Here is an 18615-nt window from a genome sequence, read left to right as displayed (position 1 = left end):
ATTTAGGCCGACTCAGTGACTTCAACAGGCTTAATCATGTGATCAGGTTTGTTGCCAGCTGCGTAATGCTCCCACATCTGTAGATAGAGCCGCTCTAGGTCCATTGTGTATTGTCTGGTGTTGAACAGAGGGCTAGATGTTCTCTGCTTCCAGACTTTGCCACGAATTTTCTTCAGGTATTCTAGATCAGTTCCCAGTTTCACAGCTATGTCTTCATATTCTTGACTATTTTTAGCAATAAGCTCAAGACAGCCTAAACAAGTGAGCTGGGAAGCTGCAACTCGGGAAGCAAGAGTCTCTCCTGGCATAGTCACCATGGGTGTCCCTGACCAAAGGACATCCATCCCTGTGGTGTGTCCATTACAGAGTGGAGTGTCCAAGCAGACATCAGCCAGCTGGCCTCGCCGAACATGTTCCTCTTTAGGAGCAACAGGTGAAAAAATGATACGGTTCTGGGGAAGGCCCATATTTTGTGCGTACTGTTGAATATTAGGTTCTCCTACTGCTGGAAAACGCAACAGCCACAGTACACTATTGGGAACACGCTTCAGAATATTTGCCCACATCTGCAAAGTAGATGGGTCAATTTTATATAACTGATTGAAGTTACAGTACACAATGGCATCTTCCGGTAACCCGTACTGAGAACGTGTGGTTACAATAATGGTACGGGGAACCTCCTCTCCAGTGGCAGCCTTAATGTTGATCTGGGTAGTTGCCAGTCCATTGCTAAGACTGAATCCATTAATTGTTATCTGAATTTGTCCTCTGTTAATCATTTCAATAACTGCCTCTGCAATAGTATTCATAGGAATGACAGGCATATTAAGAGCTGTATTACTGCTGTCTGCGGTGTCTCCTCCCTCAGGACATTTCATCTTGACAATTTGCACATCTGGGAGACTATCAAGAAATGCTTTGAGGTCGATGCCATTCAGCACAATCCGATTGTCATAAATGTGCCCATTGGACTTAAAATCGATGACTGCTTTCTTGTTCAGGTGAGGGAACATATTGGCATGATCACCAATAAAGAAAGTATGGGGCATATAAGCCAGTTTCTCAGAATACTGCTCAGCAACTTCAGCAGGTGAAGTTTCCTGATCAGTGATGATGTAATCCATGAAAAGCACGCCACTTGTTCCAGGGTAGCCCAGCCACATTGCCTGAATAGGAGCTGGCCTGAGAGCAAAGAGTTCATTTCGAGCACCCCTGGTATAACCATTCATATTTACAAGGATGTGTATACCATCTTGATGGATGCGATCAGCTGCTTTCCCATTGCATGGAATCTGAGAAAGATCAATGAAATGATGGGCTTCTGCCATCACCTTCGCTCGGAAGCTTCTGCCGTCATCTGGGCTCAGGGCATAATAGAATACCTCAAATTTATCAGGATTGTGCGTGCCTGGAATAGACTGCATAAGATGAGAAGTAGGATGATTCCCAAAGTCAGAACTCACGTATCCTACACGCAGTCGACCATCACTGAGCTTCAAGTCTTTTGGATGTTCATACGGTGGTTTACGAAGGACACTGATCTCATCCAAGGAGAGGTTCCCAAGGATCTCAGCAATAGCCTTCCTGAAGCCATGAGAAAGAGGATAGAGCATACTATGATGAGGCTGCACAGAAGGCAACCTATTCTTCTCCAACTGGTCAGCCACAATGCTGACCAACTTCTTCATTCGCTCATCATAGTCTGTCCAATCACAGACAATCTGCAGGCAATGAGCCAAATCACAATAACCGTCAGGAAAGTCAGGTTCAAGCTTCAGAGCAGTGCGATAAGAAGCAATTGCTTCTGGAATATTCCCTGAATCCTTGTGAATGGAAGCCAGATTGCTGTGGGCATCTGCAAATGCAGGGTTAATCTGAATGGCAGGAGTATAACACTGCAAGGCTCCCTGAACATCCTGCATCTCCTTTAGAGTGTTTCCCATATTACAGTAGGCGTCAGCCGAGGTAGGACTGATTCGAACAGCCTCCTTATAATGCATCGGAGCTTCCTGCAGTTTTCCCTGCTGCTCCAATACACTTGCTAAATTTGAATGGGCAACAGCAAACTCTGGGAAGACTTCTAATGCTTTACGATACAAGCGAACTGCCTCTTCAATGTTTCCCTGGTCTCCTTTGATATTGGCTAGAGAGTCTGCATGGGTGGGGCACAGCCGCAGAGCTGTATTATAACAATCTTCTGCTTTGGCAACACGGCCCTTCTCTTCCAGAGCGTTGGCTAGGTTGCAGTAAGCATCACGGAAATGTGGTTGCAATCTAATAGCTCACCAATAGGTGTCTATTGCCAGATCTATCAGGCCTTGCTCGCAGTGTACACAAGCCAGGTTGGCACGTACCACTGCATGATTTGGACTCAAGCTTAGGGCACAAAGGTAAGCTGCCACAGCTCTGTCAAAAATCCGTGCCTCTTTCAAGATATTTCCTAAATTGATATAAGCATCCAGAAAATTGGGGTCAAGGGTGACAGCCTTTTCAAAGTGATGAATTGCAAGCCAAATCTCCCCTTGTGCATTGAAAACACAGCCAAGATTACTCCAAGCTACTGCAAAGTTCGGTTGCGTCCCCATTGCTTTCAAATAACATGCCTTGGCTCCTTCCAAGCGACCCAGGGCTTTGAGCAGGTTCCCCAGGTCACTGCGAACACAGTACAAATCAGGATTGTACTGAACAGCAGAGACGTAAGCTTATACTGCCCCTTCCATGTCACCTGCTGCTACCAAAGCAGCTTCCAGGTTAATATAACCATCGATGAAATCTGGTTTGAGACGTAATGCATGCCGGTAATGCTCAATTGCTTCCTGCAACTGCCCTCTTTCCTTGTACACATTCCCCAAATTCGACTAGGCTTCTGCCAGAAGAGGGTTCTGTTTAATTGCCAGAGTACTAAAGTGGGCAGATGTGTCCAGCCTTCGACACTGGAAGTGTAGAGATGAAAGTAGAAAATAAAAGAATAGGATGTGATTTGTAGTCGATACTACTTTTGCAAAAATTAGAAAATACAAAACAATTCGGTATTTCAAATATATACATATGTTTAAAATAACTATAAAGGTGAGTTGGGAGATTACATATTAAATGGCCCAAATGGTGCTACATAGGGGAAAATAAAGGAAATAAATCTGGCAGAGGAACGTTGGGGCCAAAACCAATCTTAAAAGTATTAGAAAATAGAGTGACCATACACACTGATGATAGAGTGACATGAACTGAGGCATATGGTCCCTTTTGAGTAAATGCCTTAAATACAAACTAAAAAAATAATGTCATAAGATTTACAAGCACTATAAAAATATTTAGCAGTATTGCAGTAGACAGTAGAAATATATAACCTTTCAACTTAAATAAAAACAAGACTGATGAAATATCATCTTTGTTTCCATGTCATCCATGCTAAGGAAGAAATAATAAATCAGCTTTCAAGATAGAATTTTTTACAATGAGAGATACAAAAACAAAGAAAAAGAAACCCTAACTGTTTATCCCATGAAGGGAGAAAAAAACAATTTGAAAAGTCAGAGTAGAACTCTATGAGGATAATATTTAACATCAATTTTTTTTTGTAAAACAGAATTTTAAGCTGGTTTTGAATTGTTTATAGAGTTTCTAATTAGCATGCTGAGGAAATACAGGGTCCATCTTAATCCAGAAGCAAGTAAAAAGTTCTGACTCTTAAAATTCTAGGCTCTAGAGTAGGTGTGTGCTGGTGTGTATGTGTGTGTGTGTGCACATTTGCTGTGTGTTTTCAATAAACTCAAGAGTACATAAGGGTGTATGTTACTACATTGTAACAATTCTTGAGCAAGTCTAACTGAAGGTCAGTAGCAAACAAGTAGATGCCGCTTGGGTGGCCCCCCAAACTCTCAGGTAATGCGCAGATCTGCCTTGGCAATCATGTTCTGCTTTTAGACATAATGCATTTTTATGTTCTTGTTAGCACTGAAAGGCTAACTTGAATATTCTGCAACTGATGAAATGGACAACAGAGCAGTAACCTAGAGTTTACAAGTATTTGGGGCAGTAAAACTTTAGTTCTAGATTTAACTTGGATTTGAGTCCTAATTTAACTTGGATTTTCTACAACGCATTTTTTTTTCTATAAACTGGAGGTATATACCACCATAATCCTAAAAAACCTGTGACTTTGGGCTTCAGGGGTCTAAGCCTTCTCTCTAAGTGACTGAAAGGTACAACTGGATATTAGACCTGTCTAAAAATTGTCCTTTTCTGTCCTCACATACAAGGGAACGCTTGATTTTTGGATAGCTGTCATTAAAAAAAAAAAAAAAAAAATGTGCAAAGAGCTAATGTCTTTTGCTACAAGACAAAACAATTTCTCCTGGACATGCAGTAATAGGAGGCAATGCCATGTGTTGGAAGCACGCACATATTTTATGACAGATATTAATCTGGAGGTTAACAGCTAGGTGCTCCGGTTGAAGCAGTTTATTTCAAACATACATATAATGTTAGTCCACTTTGTAACAAAGCCTTCAACATTTCATATGCAAATTCATTTTTCTTTCTAGTTTAAGCCCAAGGAAATCCCTATAAATCTTGTCTCCAAAGAGAAAATATAAAGAATTCATAAGATTAAAGAGTTCTTATCAATTGTATAAAAAACTAAAAAGGTACTAACTAGATAAAAATGTAGATGTCTAAGAGAACGTCCAACAAATAGAAAAGTAGAGGACTGCACTGAGATTGCAATCCTGAGAAAAATACATTATTTCTAAATGAAGAAGTAAAAGGAGATAGCATAAATTAAAGCCAGAAGAAAAATTTAAAACCTACAAAAGTACGAGTCCATACAAAGTTAAAAACCCATTCATTTTACTATATACCCAAAGGCTTCACAAAAGATCTCATGAATATCACAAATTAAAATAAACAAAAGCCAGAAATATTGTTTTCCCCAAATTGTACTACTACCTGCTTATTGCTTCAGTGGTAAGAAGAAAAATTATCTTCAAATAGTTGAATTGTATACCTACTTATATTTTAACTCTTAGGTGGATCTTGTTATATAATATATATGATCTTTAAAGAAAACTTGTTGATTGTTTATTTTGGCATCTGTTAGGAAATTCCTATTTAATTAGATAAATCTCCTTAGATAACTCTTAAATAAAAATAGATGCAAATATAGTATGTTTCCTATCATTCATTTTAGACCTCTAAGAGTTGGAAAAGTTCAACCTGGAGAAGAAACTAGTTTTACTGAGGGAAGAAACTACTTTCCAGTTTAGAAGAGGAGGGATTATCCCATTTCTGTAGAGGAAGCAATCAGGAAGATACAAAAAGAATGATCCTTGGCTAGTGCTAAGGCCAGAACTACTGTGAATATTGTACCAGATCTTGTAAAAACAGCCACTGTGCTGGCACTCACAGGCCTGGGTCATGGTGTGTTCAACAATAAAACTTTGTTCCAAAGGATGGAACTCCTTCGGGCCAAAAAGCTTTCACCTGCATGATTCCATTAACCTCACTGTTTTGTTATGGGAAATGCGTTTATTTTTTGAAATGACATTGAAATATATCCTTAAAAGAACACTTTAGGTCTCAACAAGATTCTCTTCTCTTTCAGCCAACACATTACCTTTTAGAAATCAACAGTCTACTTCTTTCTTTAAATCATCACATTTCAAAGCTGTAGCAGCTAATAAATGTTAATATGATTTTTCCAAAACTGCAATCTCCCTAAATTTCTATGCTGTCTTCTTTATCCTGTCTTTTCAAGGTAAAGGTATCTTTCCAGTTTTCTTAGCATTATCAGGATTATGGATTTTGTTCATTGTTAAAGTTCGTTATTTATGGACATAAGTTAATGTAAATGCAAAAATATCTCGTATTATTCACAAGCTGGCTGACTTAAATCACTCGCTCTTAAAACAACTTTACTGCTCTCCAATCTGTTCAAATGCACGGAAATATAAATTCAGGATGATGTGGCTTTTCTGCAATGCTTTCTTTTCAGGCTGCAGTCTACATGACAGCGTTATATCTTATCCTTGCTGCTGTTGTTGTTCTATCTATAAAACCTCTCTTGAAGACCCCCAAAACAGCTTGTAATTTAAACTTTTACTTTTGGTGACTCACTGTTTTCAAATTGCCATCTCTGACCATATCCCCCTTCCAGGGGAATTTATGCAGACTCTTAACCCATAATTGCTTTACTCTTTACCTCTATTTCTGGGTTCTTAAATTAAAGTAACTGTTACATCAGTGTTCTTCATTACTCAAATTATTTTTTCTTAAGAACTTTTCCTGGAAGTAAGTTCATGCTCTTTTTGACAAGCAAACATTTGACTTCTGAAAGAATTCTTATGGAAATGGGTTTATATCCCAAATGCACCACCAAAAATCTTGGTGACCTTGCATAAACGTCCCTTACCATTTCAGGTGCTATCTTTGCTTGACTCCAAAGGGAACTGATTAAAACTATGAGCATCTAGCTGTTATGCACTTTTGTCTCAGTTTGGTCAATGAAACTCTTAAAAATCCATCAGATTTGCATTATTTTTATCATTAGCCTGTTTGTGTAAAATAAGTTACCATTTATGGAGCCAGTGTTCTCCTTTATTCCGGCATCCAATCATTGTAAATATTTCTCATGGACACATTCTTAGAAGGCCTATGAATAACCTGGCCTCTTACTGATTCTCCCTTTTGGAGTCTTACTAGCCAGACTTCCCCAATAACTTTCAGAGAGAGTTCTCCCAATTTCCGGGTCTTCTTTTTGACTTCTATACGCCATAGAACTTTCAAAAGTCATCACACCAATACTAAGATTACCACATACCCTCCAAAAAGCTCCAAGCTGTTTATGCCTATTCATTAAGTTAATACTTTATCAAAACTTGCCCAATTGAGTAGTTTTAGCACAGATATTTTATACATTTTAGCACAGACATGCTCTGTTTAAGGCTGACAGATCCATTAGGAATTAACTTTCTGGTACATTTTCCCTCTGACATTTTCCTCACAACTGCATTTCCTCATAACTGAGCCATCAGTTATCTCTTGCCTATAGAAAGGCAGATAAAAGAAAGCTAAGTGAGAAAAGATATGTAAATAGACTAGCACAATATTGGACACATAATAAGTATTCAATAAATGATAGCAAGTATTCTTACCCTTATCCTCACATTAGTTTATATGTATTAAAAACTGATTACTGGACTCAACTCTTACTTCCATTTCTCATTAGATCCTCACAGAAACCTTGGAGGAAGCGAGGTTTTATCCCCATTTTACAGGTTGGGAGACTGCAGCCTAGAGGGCTTAAGTACCTTAACTGAAGTCATATAGTCAAGAAATAAGCCTATATTTGTCACAATCACTTGCCCATGCTTTGACGTGACACCACCACCCATCATTTACCCAGCTTCACCAAGGTACTACTAAATTTTTTACTCTTATTCTCCTCTCTTTGCTTCATACTGCCATTGCCACCAACCCAGTCAAATTCACTTTTAATTTTCCAATGTTAGTGAAGGGAGTAGAAGGTGGAAATTGAGGTTAAAGGAGGAAACTTTAATGTTATTCAAGGATGACTTCATCTTAACTTCCAGCCTTTGTCTACCCATTCTCTGCTCCAGTCACACGCAGAGTATTTGCTATCTCTTCCGTAAGTCTTGACTTTTCTTGTCTTTATGCCACTTTTCTTTTCTCCATTTGCAATGAATCTCCCTTTCCCTTGGTTCTTCACCATTTCTTACTCCATACTCTCCATTAAAATTCAAATCTACCTTTAAAGCCCAACTCATATACCAGTTCTGTCCTACAGTCTCCTGGATCTGCCAAGTCAGAACTAACCACTTGCTCCTCCGTGCTCCTGCAATGGCAATGATGTTAGAAGGGCGAGTGATTTTACAGCTCGCTCACCACCTGCGGGAAATATGTCCTATTTGCCCTTCCACATCCTTTCTCCACCCAACTCTATATGGATGGCTTGCATGGCCTATCTTAGTAAGTGTCCTTGCTCTGGCTTCTGTTTGGCTCACCAATGAAGAGTACCAATAGAAGATTGTAGGGAATGAAGGAGGGGAGTGAAGTTAGGGTATTAATTCTTGCCAAATTGCTGGGAGTTGGCTGCATCCCCCAACTAACGTATAGTGCTTCTCTGTGGGGCATCACAGCATCTTTGGGGAGGACTCTCTCTCCAGCAAGGCTTCCTTTCTCTTTCATCTCCTATAAAGTAGCCACACTTTTACTGAACCCAGGGCACTACACTATCTCTTGATTCTCTACATTGGGCTCAATTTATCCCTATTGATGTACCCCTGATTTCCTGCTGAGACCCTGTCTGATGAACTTCGTAATATGCTCTTCTAAGCTGTTAATTTTACAAACCACATTATTACACTTATTAGAAGAATGTCTTCAGGATGTGTCAGTAAGCTCTGATTGATGATAATGGTAAACAGCTAGAATTTATGGAACATAACGTATGCTTTGGTTACTCTCTTGAGTACACCGTGTGCATTATTCTAATTAATTAAAATCACTATTAGCTAAGCAAGGCACACAGATGCTAAGAGGTTCCCAGAAGTAACTTGCTCATGGTCACTCCAGTGTCTCAGTAGTGTTTAGGACTCAGATCTGTCCAAAGCCTAAACCTTAAGCTCTAGGTCTAAGCAGTGGCTCTCAAACTTGAGTATGCATCGGCATCACCCAGAGAGCTTCCTGAAACAGGTAGTGGGCCCCACCCCCAGAGTGTCCGAGTCTGCAGGTCTGGAGCAGGACCCAAGACTTTCACTTCTAAAAATTCCTACGTGCAGCTGATGTGCTGGTCTGGGTACCAGACTTTGAGAACCACTAGTCCAGGCATTTTAGGTCCAGAATTTCAGGTGCTAGAATAATTTTCTGGTGATAAATTGTCGAAAAAAAAAAAAAAGCACTGCATTTTCCTGTTTGTAAGGAGGTAATACATTCAGTCTTAAAGAGTCAATAATGGGGCTAAGTATTTCAGAAAGAAGAGTTATTCTCCAGGAAGATGGGAGGAGATGGACATTCTAAGGACAGGAATGCCCTTTCAGGAATCTTGCAAAGGGAACAGAAAAATAACAGTAAGATTCTGCTATCCAGTGTTCACAGAACAAGAGTGGGATACTCTTGACTGTAAAATGGGAAGCCAACTTTTGCTCACCATATACATACCTTATTCAGTACAAATGTTTATTAAGAATCTCCAAAAGCTAGACACTAGGCATCAGGGCTACACTGATAGAGCAGATAAAGTGCCTGGCCTCAGGGAGCTTGTGCTTCAGAGGATGTACATCAGCTAGATAGACTGAATGATGGATACTATATTGGGTTCACACTTCGTCTCAAGAAAAAAATATATCCATAGACGTGATCCAGGAGTCAAATGGCAAAAGACCGAGCCTCAAAGTGAGTGTTAATTTCATTAAATGGTAGGTAAAAATTATTTTATATGCCGAGATAGGCTCTGCTTAAAAGACACACTATTCCTCCAAACGTATTATACAAGCCAGCTTATAAACCTGTGACTTTTTCTAGGAGACATGTTGCCTTCTTTCCCAAGAAGGGAGCAGTAGGGGTTGGGGTGGAAATAGTTTCATCATCAGAGGCACAGTGTCACTACTACTGCTCAGCTCCAATTCGCAACCTTCTGAATGGTTTCCAGACTAAGAAATTTAGCAAAGTGATGAAGAAAACATGGCCCATTAATCTTATGATGCGTGTTATAACTTAACTCTGGGTTTAGCATAGGAAAAATATTATTTGCATTGATTAGAAATATGCTTTATGGCTGCATATATTATTCACTCTGAACATTCTAAAATTATTAGCTGGGTTGACATGATGAACTGCACAGGAGTACTTCTAGACGACATCTCAATGTCATCTGTTACTCACATCATATAGGTCTAGGAATCAATACGTATTTTACTCAATACGAGATCTTATTCCAAACACCAAAATATGCCTGTTTTTATTCGATGGTTATCATCATGAAACTACCAGCTAAACATCATTTAGAAAATTCAAAGCAAGTAAATTACTGTATTAACTGTCCAACTATGATTATGACTTTCCTCCACTTATAGCTGAACCTAATATAATGATCTGGTCAGTCTGACTAGGAGGATTTATTCATTAATTTACTCAAAGGTTCTGAGGTATATTTTGAAGGACTTAAATTATGGTCTGGTTGGTAGGATCCAACAGTAAGGGTGCAGGTTTATCTCCTGCAAGCTCTGTGACCTTGCCCAAGTGACTTAGCATCTCTGAGACTCACTTTCCTAATCTGTAAAATGGAAACAATAGTAGAACCCAAGTTGTAAAGCTGAAGGAAAAAAAGGAATATGGTAACGTATTTTGGCACAAAAGAGCAGTTACGCTGACGGTCATTATTTGTGAATACTGTTGCTAAGATTATTGAAAACCTGTTGTGTGTTAGGTGCTGTTCAAGGACTAGAATTTTAAGACTGTTCTTCACCTTTATCCCAGTTTTACCTGCAAAGTTCTGCCATGCACTGGAAAAACATACTGGTATTTCTAGGGAAGGGGACCACTCAGGTGACATTTTTGTTTCACCAGGTATATAAAGTATACAGAGGTTATAGTGTATCTTTTAAGTCCTTTGGACGCCTAGTTACCTTTCACTAGAATGATTCTAGTAGATCCTGATAGATACCTGAGACAAGGTCACGTCAGTGATGTTGGTACCTTTTCTGGCTTAAGAGCATAGGGCAGAAACACAGGAAGGGAGGTCTTCCTTTTCCACTCCTGTTACTAAGAACCCTCTCGAATAATGACAATGTGAAACAGATCACTACATTGTTGTATGTTGTAGAATCAAAGCAGTGTACAAAGCAAAGAGCACTGGCCTCCATTATACGTCCATTTCACTTGAGATTCACTTTTCTAGACCGTGGAGAAAGCAGATGTTCCAACACTTTCCAGGCACTGGAATATTACAATCTGGCAATCTCTACCACTGCATGTTTGATCACACTATTCCCTGCAAATGGAATGCTGTTCCATCAAGGTCAGATTGACCAGTGCAAATACCTGATTTTATCGTACGGTCAGAACCAAATTAACTTACTGAAATTCTGCCCAGCTCAGGGTCTACCTTCTCTGTGAAACCTCCTGTGAGATCCCAAGTTACAAACAACTCTATCTTCTTCAGAAGACATTGTATACTATATAAATAGTAATTTACATATAAATATATGTATATGTGTGTGTATTTTTTTGTTACATTAAGTTATAACTCCTGTGGTTTGTTTCTCTTCTTAACTAAACTGGACCCCCTTATCATCACAGTGGCCATGTACATCATTGTATCCTCCAAAAAATCCAGATAATAATATCATGGATTCAGTATATAGTTGTTTAATAGAAAACAATTAACTAACCACTGCAGAATACTAACTAGTGTGTCTCAAGTGTGTTCAGTGGATCATAAATCCTATGAGACAGTCCATGAAGGAAAAGATTTCAAATAAATTTGGGATCTGTTGTCCACTACATCTCCTTATCAGAGACTCATAATTCACAAGACTGGTAAAAAGCTCTGTAGCAAAGAAACTGTTGACTTAGTTTGACCCAGTATTTCTCTTACAAGAGTATCAGTTCTGGAGGTCAAGGACATTTTCCACCTCTAATACAACAGCTCTACTGCCTAGTAGAGTGCCTGGCACTTAGTAGACACCTAATAAATATTTGAATAAGTTTCAACATACATTCCCCTTTTAAGCTATAGAAGAAAAACACAGTATATAGATTTTGATTTACTTGGAGAGAATAATAATATGAATAGATAAATTTACACAAATCATTTTAAAGTATATGTATTTGATAATACTTTTTTCCACAAATCTACACAATTGCACATTTAGTGGTGATAGTAAACGAACTACATTTGCTTCTGAAAACTTGCTAAGAAGGATGGCTACTAAAAACTACAACTTGAACCCAAAACAATTGATTTAGTTCATGGGTCCCCACTCCTTAGCAGTTTTAATATAGAAGAAAATAGACGCATATATTTCTTTTCTACCATAATATGACATCATATAAGGAATGCTATTTTATTAGCTAGAAATAAGATTTGCTTTTGTTATTTTAGTACATTTGATCACATAAGAATAATTCTAGATTTTGTCCTAGACTGCTTACTATGTGCTTTCACTATAGATTTTAATGTCAATAGAGAAAGGAGAAGGAAAAGTCAGAGGGAAATGAAACAGGTGTATGCAACACCCCTCTCTACTACCGACATTTCTCAGAATTCTGGGGGAAGTTGCATCTATAAGGGGAAAGTTTTTCACCATGGAACTCACGGTGGTTGAACTTCTCATGAAGAATTTTTTTTCACTACTGAAGAAAAATATGTTTGATTTTACCATAACTGAAAAGTTCTCCAGTTTCTACTTCTGAGGTTTGCCCTCAAGACTACTGTTTACCTAATGGAAGTGACTCCTATGCATGGAGGAAAAAAGTGCACCATTTGAAGGAAAAGCTAAAGGAGTGATATTCAGGTAGCTCCTCATTCCACCAATGAAAACGTACACATAGATTTTCCACTTTACACCTCATTTTCCACCTTATTTTCATGATTTTGAAATGAATATGTAGGGTCTGATGAGTTTGTCAATAGTCTATAATTATTAGTGTTATTAAAATAGAATACAAATGATAAGCCATATGTAAAAATGCTGTGTGAATAAACTGCTATACCCCAAATAATACAAATGAGTGAATGGCAGTAAATGCTAAGAGGGATTAACAACATAAAGGATATTAAAAAAATGATGACCGTATTTCATATTTATGTGTCTTTTTCTCTCTCACTCTTTTTTTTTTTTTGCGGTACGCGGGCCTCTCACTGTTGTGGCCTCTCCCGTTGCGGAGCACAGGCTCCGGACGCGCAAGCTCAGCGGCCACGGCTCACGGGCCCAGCCGCTCCGCGGCATGTGGGATCTTCCCGGACTGGGGCACGAACCCGCGTCCCCTGCATCGGCAGGCAGAACACTCAACCACTGCGCCACCAGGGAAGCCCTTCTCTCTCACTCTTACTCAACTCCTAAATAACTAAGAGAATATGCTCACAAATGGTAAGCATGTTTTGGATGTTCGATGTGTGTTTGTGGGAAAGAACAAAAAAAATACTGCCTCAATTAGGTCAAATATACAAGAGATGAATGAGATTAGAGATGGGATTGGGATTTGTGTTAGTTACTCAATAGCTAACCAATCACAGACATGAGAGTGTAGTGCAATATGCAAATATACTTTTAAACAACTTCTCTTAAGTTATCTACTGTCTGTAAAGACAATCACACTCAACTGCTCTGCACTTAAACCCCAGAGCTTCTGAGTTAGAATCTCTTAGAAATAGGTACACGTTTCATTGCTTTGGCAACATTTACATGGCTCTGCATCAGGCAATACAACTGCTAAGATCACACTCTGGGAATTCAGGAAAGGCTAGTGTCCAGTTCTGGTTGTTCTACCACCCAACTGTGATCTAGGGTAAATTCCTGATTAAAAAAAAAAAAAAGAAAGAAAAACTCTGAAGATGCTGAAACAGTATTTCCTACTTCACAGGGTCGTCATGGGGATAAAAGGTCATTAGGATAAAGTGCCTCTCACCCAGGAAACACTGATAAATGCTACTGCTGCTACCATCATCATCATCGTGACCGATCAAGAACATATGGCCACATGGAAATTCAACATTCCCTGGGCCATTCACAACTTTCCTTTAAAGGACTCATATTCTATGTGGGGTCTTAACACCTTCAAATAACAGAAAATACAAGTCTTTACACCTTTTTTTCTGTAGCTAATTTTGGCATCTTTCACCTCTGTCCACTTAAGTGTTGGTTTAGCATATTCTTGTCACACAAAGAAGCTACTTCCCAAAGAGAGGAACAATATGTCAAGTGACAAAGACACTGAGTGAAGTCTTTCACATCCTAGATTGTCCACGGTACAGCTCAGCTGGTCTCTGGGTTGGAAGGCCTGGGTCTACTTTGCTCGTCTGTTACAGGGGAAGGGACACGGTCCTTAGCATGTGGTCTGTGAAACAGAGGCAGCTGCGGGTAGAATTATAACACAAGCAGAACTGGCTTCAATTCTTCCTTCTTAGGTCTTTTTCTTCTTGTTCAGCTGTTCAAGGAACTTGCCTGCCCTCTGTCCCCGCCAGGACGATGTTACATCTGCCTGGATAAGTAGGTCACCATTGTATATCAGGAAAGGTCTTATTTGTAATCATCAGGAACCAGATACGGCTAATTTGAGCAGAAAAGGAAACTTCTGGAAGTTTATGGTTAGGTCTCAGTAACTAGAAGCAGACTAAACAACCGAAAGCCAAGCCTATGCTATTGCAATTATAGGATCAGGCCAAAGTGATGTTATAAGTCCTAGCTGGCCTTGCTACCAAGCAGGAACAGGAAACAGGAGGTTGACCCAGCACTGCTGGCCTTGCTTCTTTACATCATTTATTTGTAATTCAAAATCCAAGAGAAGGGTGCAGTTGGCCAACCCGAGGTCGCCCGACTGTTTTCCATCTGTAAGGGAGACTGAGCATGTGAGTAAACAGTGTATCTGACATGTTCAGCTTGTATAACGAGAGGAAGGCTCTGTTTCTCACCAAGACCCACAAAGTGGAAAATTCCCCAAAGAGAAAGGAATTTCACATCAGATGCTTGGAAAGTTAAAAACAACAACAACAAACAAATGCAGATGTGGAATTAAAGACATGGAGTCATTAAGAACCTATATGTGGAGTGATTCAGACCTGAGTTCACATCTGGAGCAAGCTACTCAATCTTGCTGAGCTTCAATTTTCTTTAAAGGAAACAATGTGGAAGATGATATCCACATGTAACTTGTGGTGCACATGAAGGAGGATAGTACAGTATATGATGACTGGCACATCCTATGCATTTTCTAAAACTACTAGTAGTACTATTATTATTGTTACTTATTATACAATTTATTGTAGAAATTAACAGGGAGAGTATTAATAAATGTTAATACAGTGCTAAGTGTCACATTTATGATCTCAACTAATTATCTGTTTATTCAACAAACATTCCACATATCAGAAAATAACCTGTGTATATATATATATATATTTTTTTTTTTTTTTTTACAGAAGAAAAGAAACCCTGAGGCTTAGAAAGTGTAAACAATGTACCAAAAGTCACCCATTTAAGAGGTAATGGAATATTATTCAGCCTTAAAAAAATGAAGGAGATCCTTTCATTTGTGACAATATAGATGAAACAGGAGTGCATTATGCTGATGAAATAAGCCAGACAGGATAAATACGAATGATATCATTTATATATGGAATCTAAAAAGAAAAAAAGCCACACTCATAGAAACAGAGTAGAAAACTGGTTGCCAGGGGCTGGGGTGTGGGTGGGGAAAAGAGGGGAAGACTGGTAAAAGGGTACAAACTTTCAGCTGCAGTATTGTATAACTAACATTTTCGGAGAGAATAGAACTTAAGTGTTCTCACAAAAAAAAGAAAAAAAGCAAAAAGGTGTCATGAGCTGTTAGATGTATTAATTAACGTGATGGGAAGGATCCTTTTACAACGCATATGTATAGCAAATCATCATGATATACTCTTTGACTACCTTACAATTCTGTCAATTATACCTCAATAAAACAGAAAAAAAAAGAGGTAATAAATATGAGACTCCAATCCAGGATTATCCAGCTCAAAAAACTACACTCTTAACCATTACAATATAGTATCCATCCATATGTTGTAACTGTAAAATGCTTAACACAAAGGAAACGTTAAATAAATGGTATCTATTCTAACTCTAATGCTTACTAGGTATTAGTTATGTGGTATGCTTTACTTCTAACTACAAGGGTATAAGGTGCAAATTCTTGCTACAGAACATAAAAGCCCCTGTGGTACCCTGTAGGATAAACACAGTACCTGTAAATCTCTCATCTCTCAACCCAGAGTCTCCTCAAGTTGGAGGTCTTTACCCCCTTTATAATGTGGGAATAATGCCTTTCCCACATTTGCACTGGGCATGAAAATCCATACTTCCAGGTGTATACTGAACATCTGCTTAGCTCCTCGTCACCTTGGAATCACCAGACCAAAGATCATTTATTCCATTAAGATAAATGATGTAGGGATAGAAGTACAGAATATACAGAGAGTGTTGGAGGAATCCAAACAACAAGTCCTCCACTCTCAAAACAAATTTTACAGTTCCAAAAGTAAAGAGCAATGTTTGGAAATAAAACTAAAAATGAAACTAACATCTACAATTAGCCAAGTATTTATTATGGGCCAGGCTACTTACTAGGCACTTGATAAACATTACAGCTCATCTTCCTGCAGCCCTTCAAAGCATATAATATTGTTTCTATTTCATAGAGAAGAAAATTGTATCTCTAAGCAGGTTAGTGATTAGCCCAAGACCACAGGGCTAGGCTGTAAGAAAAGAAGGCCAAGTTTCAGTGGTCAAAATGGTGATGGATGTTAGAACTAGAAGATTATGGCTAATCAAATAAAAATATTCAAAACGGTCCTAATGTATTATTAGGATTTCTTTAGAATAACTTGGGTGCCTTAGTGAATACAGTAGTGGTAGGCACTACAGTCTCTTTAATTTGCTAATCATACAAATCTACTTTAATATTCTTGGTGACAAGGAGCTAACTATTGATAAGACAGCTTCTTCAGTTTTGGGGCTACTCCAGGGTGAAATGCCGAACGTCTTACTGCCTGCAATGTCACCTAGTTCTACCAGGGGGAATAAAGCAGAACAAGTAGCCACTGTTCTTGACAAATGGATACAGTTTCAGTTTTTCAAACTATGAGTGTCAGATTCATTCATTGTATCAGATAGATCTGTCAAATGGCTTTGCCCATTTACTAATGGATGGCACACTGCAGACACACGTTGGGTCAAAGGACTCAATGTCACCTCATTGATACTGTCATCAATATAATTTGTATTGGCATTTTGTCTCACCCTGACTTTAAGGACTATGTGAGGAGATCCAAGTCTCCAGACCATGGACTGATCACCTCTGCTTGACACAGTATTCTCTGCTCATTTCCAGAGGGGACCAAGGATGAGCTCTTGTACTTCTGAGTCTATTCACCCTACCTGGCAACACATACTAGCTGGGCTGATTGGATCAAGCAGGAGCCCCACAGTTTAAATTTCCAGCTGCGTTGGAGGAAACAGAGGCTATGCCCCAATCCCATAACCCCTCACTTCTTACCGCTAGCCTATCCTAGGCTGTTCTTGCTGATAGGAGTACTTCATGCTAAAAATTAATTTTGCTTACCTGATGGCAGTCACACAACCTCAAATGCCATTTTTATAAATAAGGCAACCACCAATGGAGTGTGATTTAGGGTTTTTTCTTCTGTAGACCCTGCCTACCCTATAAAATCTCCCATTACTGCATCATGGAGACTATAATCCCTTTCCGAGGGAATAGATTCTTTCCAACCATAAGATGAAATAAGAACTTACATTTCCATACTGCCCAAAAGGAAATACATTGATTACAAAATGCAGGAGAGTGACTGATTTTCCACATTTGTTGTGTTCATTAAAGGGTTTTTGAATAGACTTGACAGTATTAAAGAAGTTCAACACACACAAAATAAAAATTAATAAATGAAGAGAAAAAAATTGCATTTACAACAAACAAAATAAACACATTGATATATAAAAGGTTGTTATACATCGATGAAAAATGGATGTCATAAAGTCACAAACTAAAAAGTATTAACAGCCAATTAAGATAGGAAAATATGTTCAACCTTGCTATTATTAATCAAAGAAATACAAATAAAATAATTCAGGTGTCATATTTTACTGACTAGAATGACAAAGTTTTAAAAAACGTGATAATACTGGTATTGATATTGATAATACTGGTACTGATGAGTGTGTGTAAGAAACCACACTGGATGTTAAATTCCTGGTAGAAATAAAAAGCACGGTAACCTTTCTGGAAGACAATACGTCAGTATGTACCAGAACTGACAACCAGCCATTCAAGTTCTAGAAGTCCATTCTAAGGAAATAAACAAATGCTCAAAGACATATGAACAAGGATGCTTGTCTCATTGTTTAGCAAAGCAAAACAGGAATAATCTAAATGCTGAACAGTAGGGACTGGTTAAATAAATAATAGAATGCTGTTCAACCATTAAAAATGATGCTGCAGATTTTTATTAGGTGATGAGTAATCATACTTATATTACTAAATAAAAATGTCATAGAACTGTTTTGTAGTTGGATATAATAATTAAAGGTATTTTATACTTGCATTGTATTTATATGCACCCCGTCACAAAAAAGTTTCAAAAGATACCCTCAAAAATGTTACAGAGATGATTTATCAGAAATGGGATTTTGAGTTATTTTTCCTTTTTTCTTTAAATCCTTTCAATTTTGGAGTTTCTGCAATGAGCCTGTATTATTTTTACAATTAAAAATATTTAAATTTACAATAAAAGGATCTAAATTCCTCCAGTTTTCCATTTATTTTCCACCCTGGCTCAGGGCATTTGTGTAAAAAAAAAAAAAATCAGCTTATTTTCTCTTTTGT

General features: G+C 38.3%; 1 pseudogene; it reads right to left on the bottom strand.

Annotated features, from left to right (window-relative positions):
• Nucleotides 1–18615, bottom strand: part of LOC149749773 (UDP-N-acetylglucosamine--peptide N-acetylglucosaminyltransferase 110 kDa subunit pseudogene) — a 42876-nt pseudogene that overhangs the window by 8187 nt on the left and 16074 nt on the right.

This window comes from Delphinapterus leucas, chromosome 3 (assembly GCF_059928025.1).
Source record: "Delphinapterus leucas isolate spDelLeu-1000000601 "Yukka" chromosome 3, BTC_Dleu_Yukka2, whole genome shotgun sequence".
Taxonomy (NCBI): Eukaryota; Metazoa; Chordata; class Mammalia; order Artiodactyla; family Monodontidae; genus Delphinapterus; species Delphinapterus leucas.
This window is presented reverse-complemented; position numbering and strand designations above follow the sequence as displayed.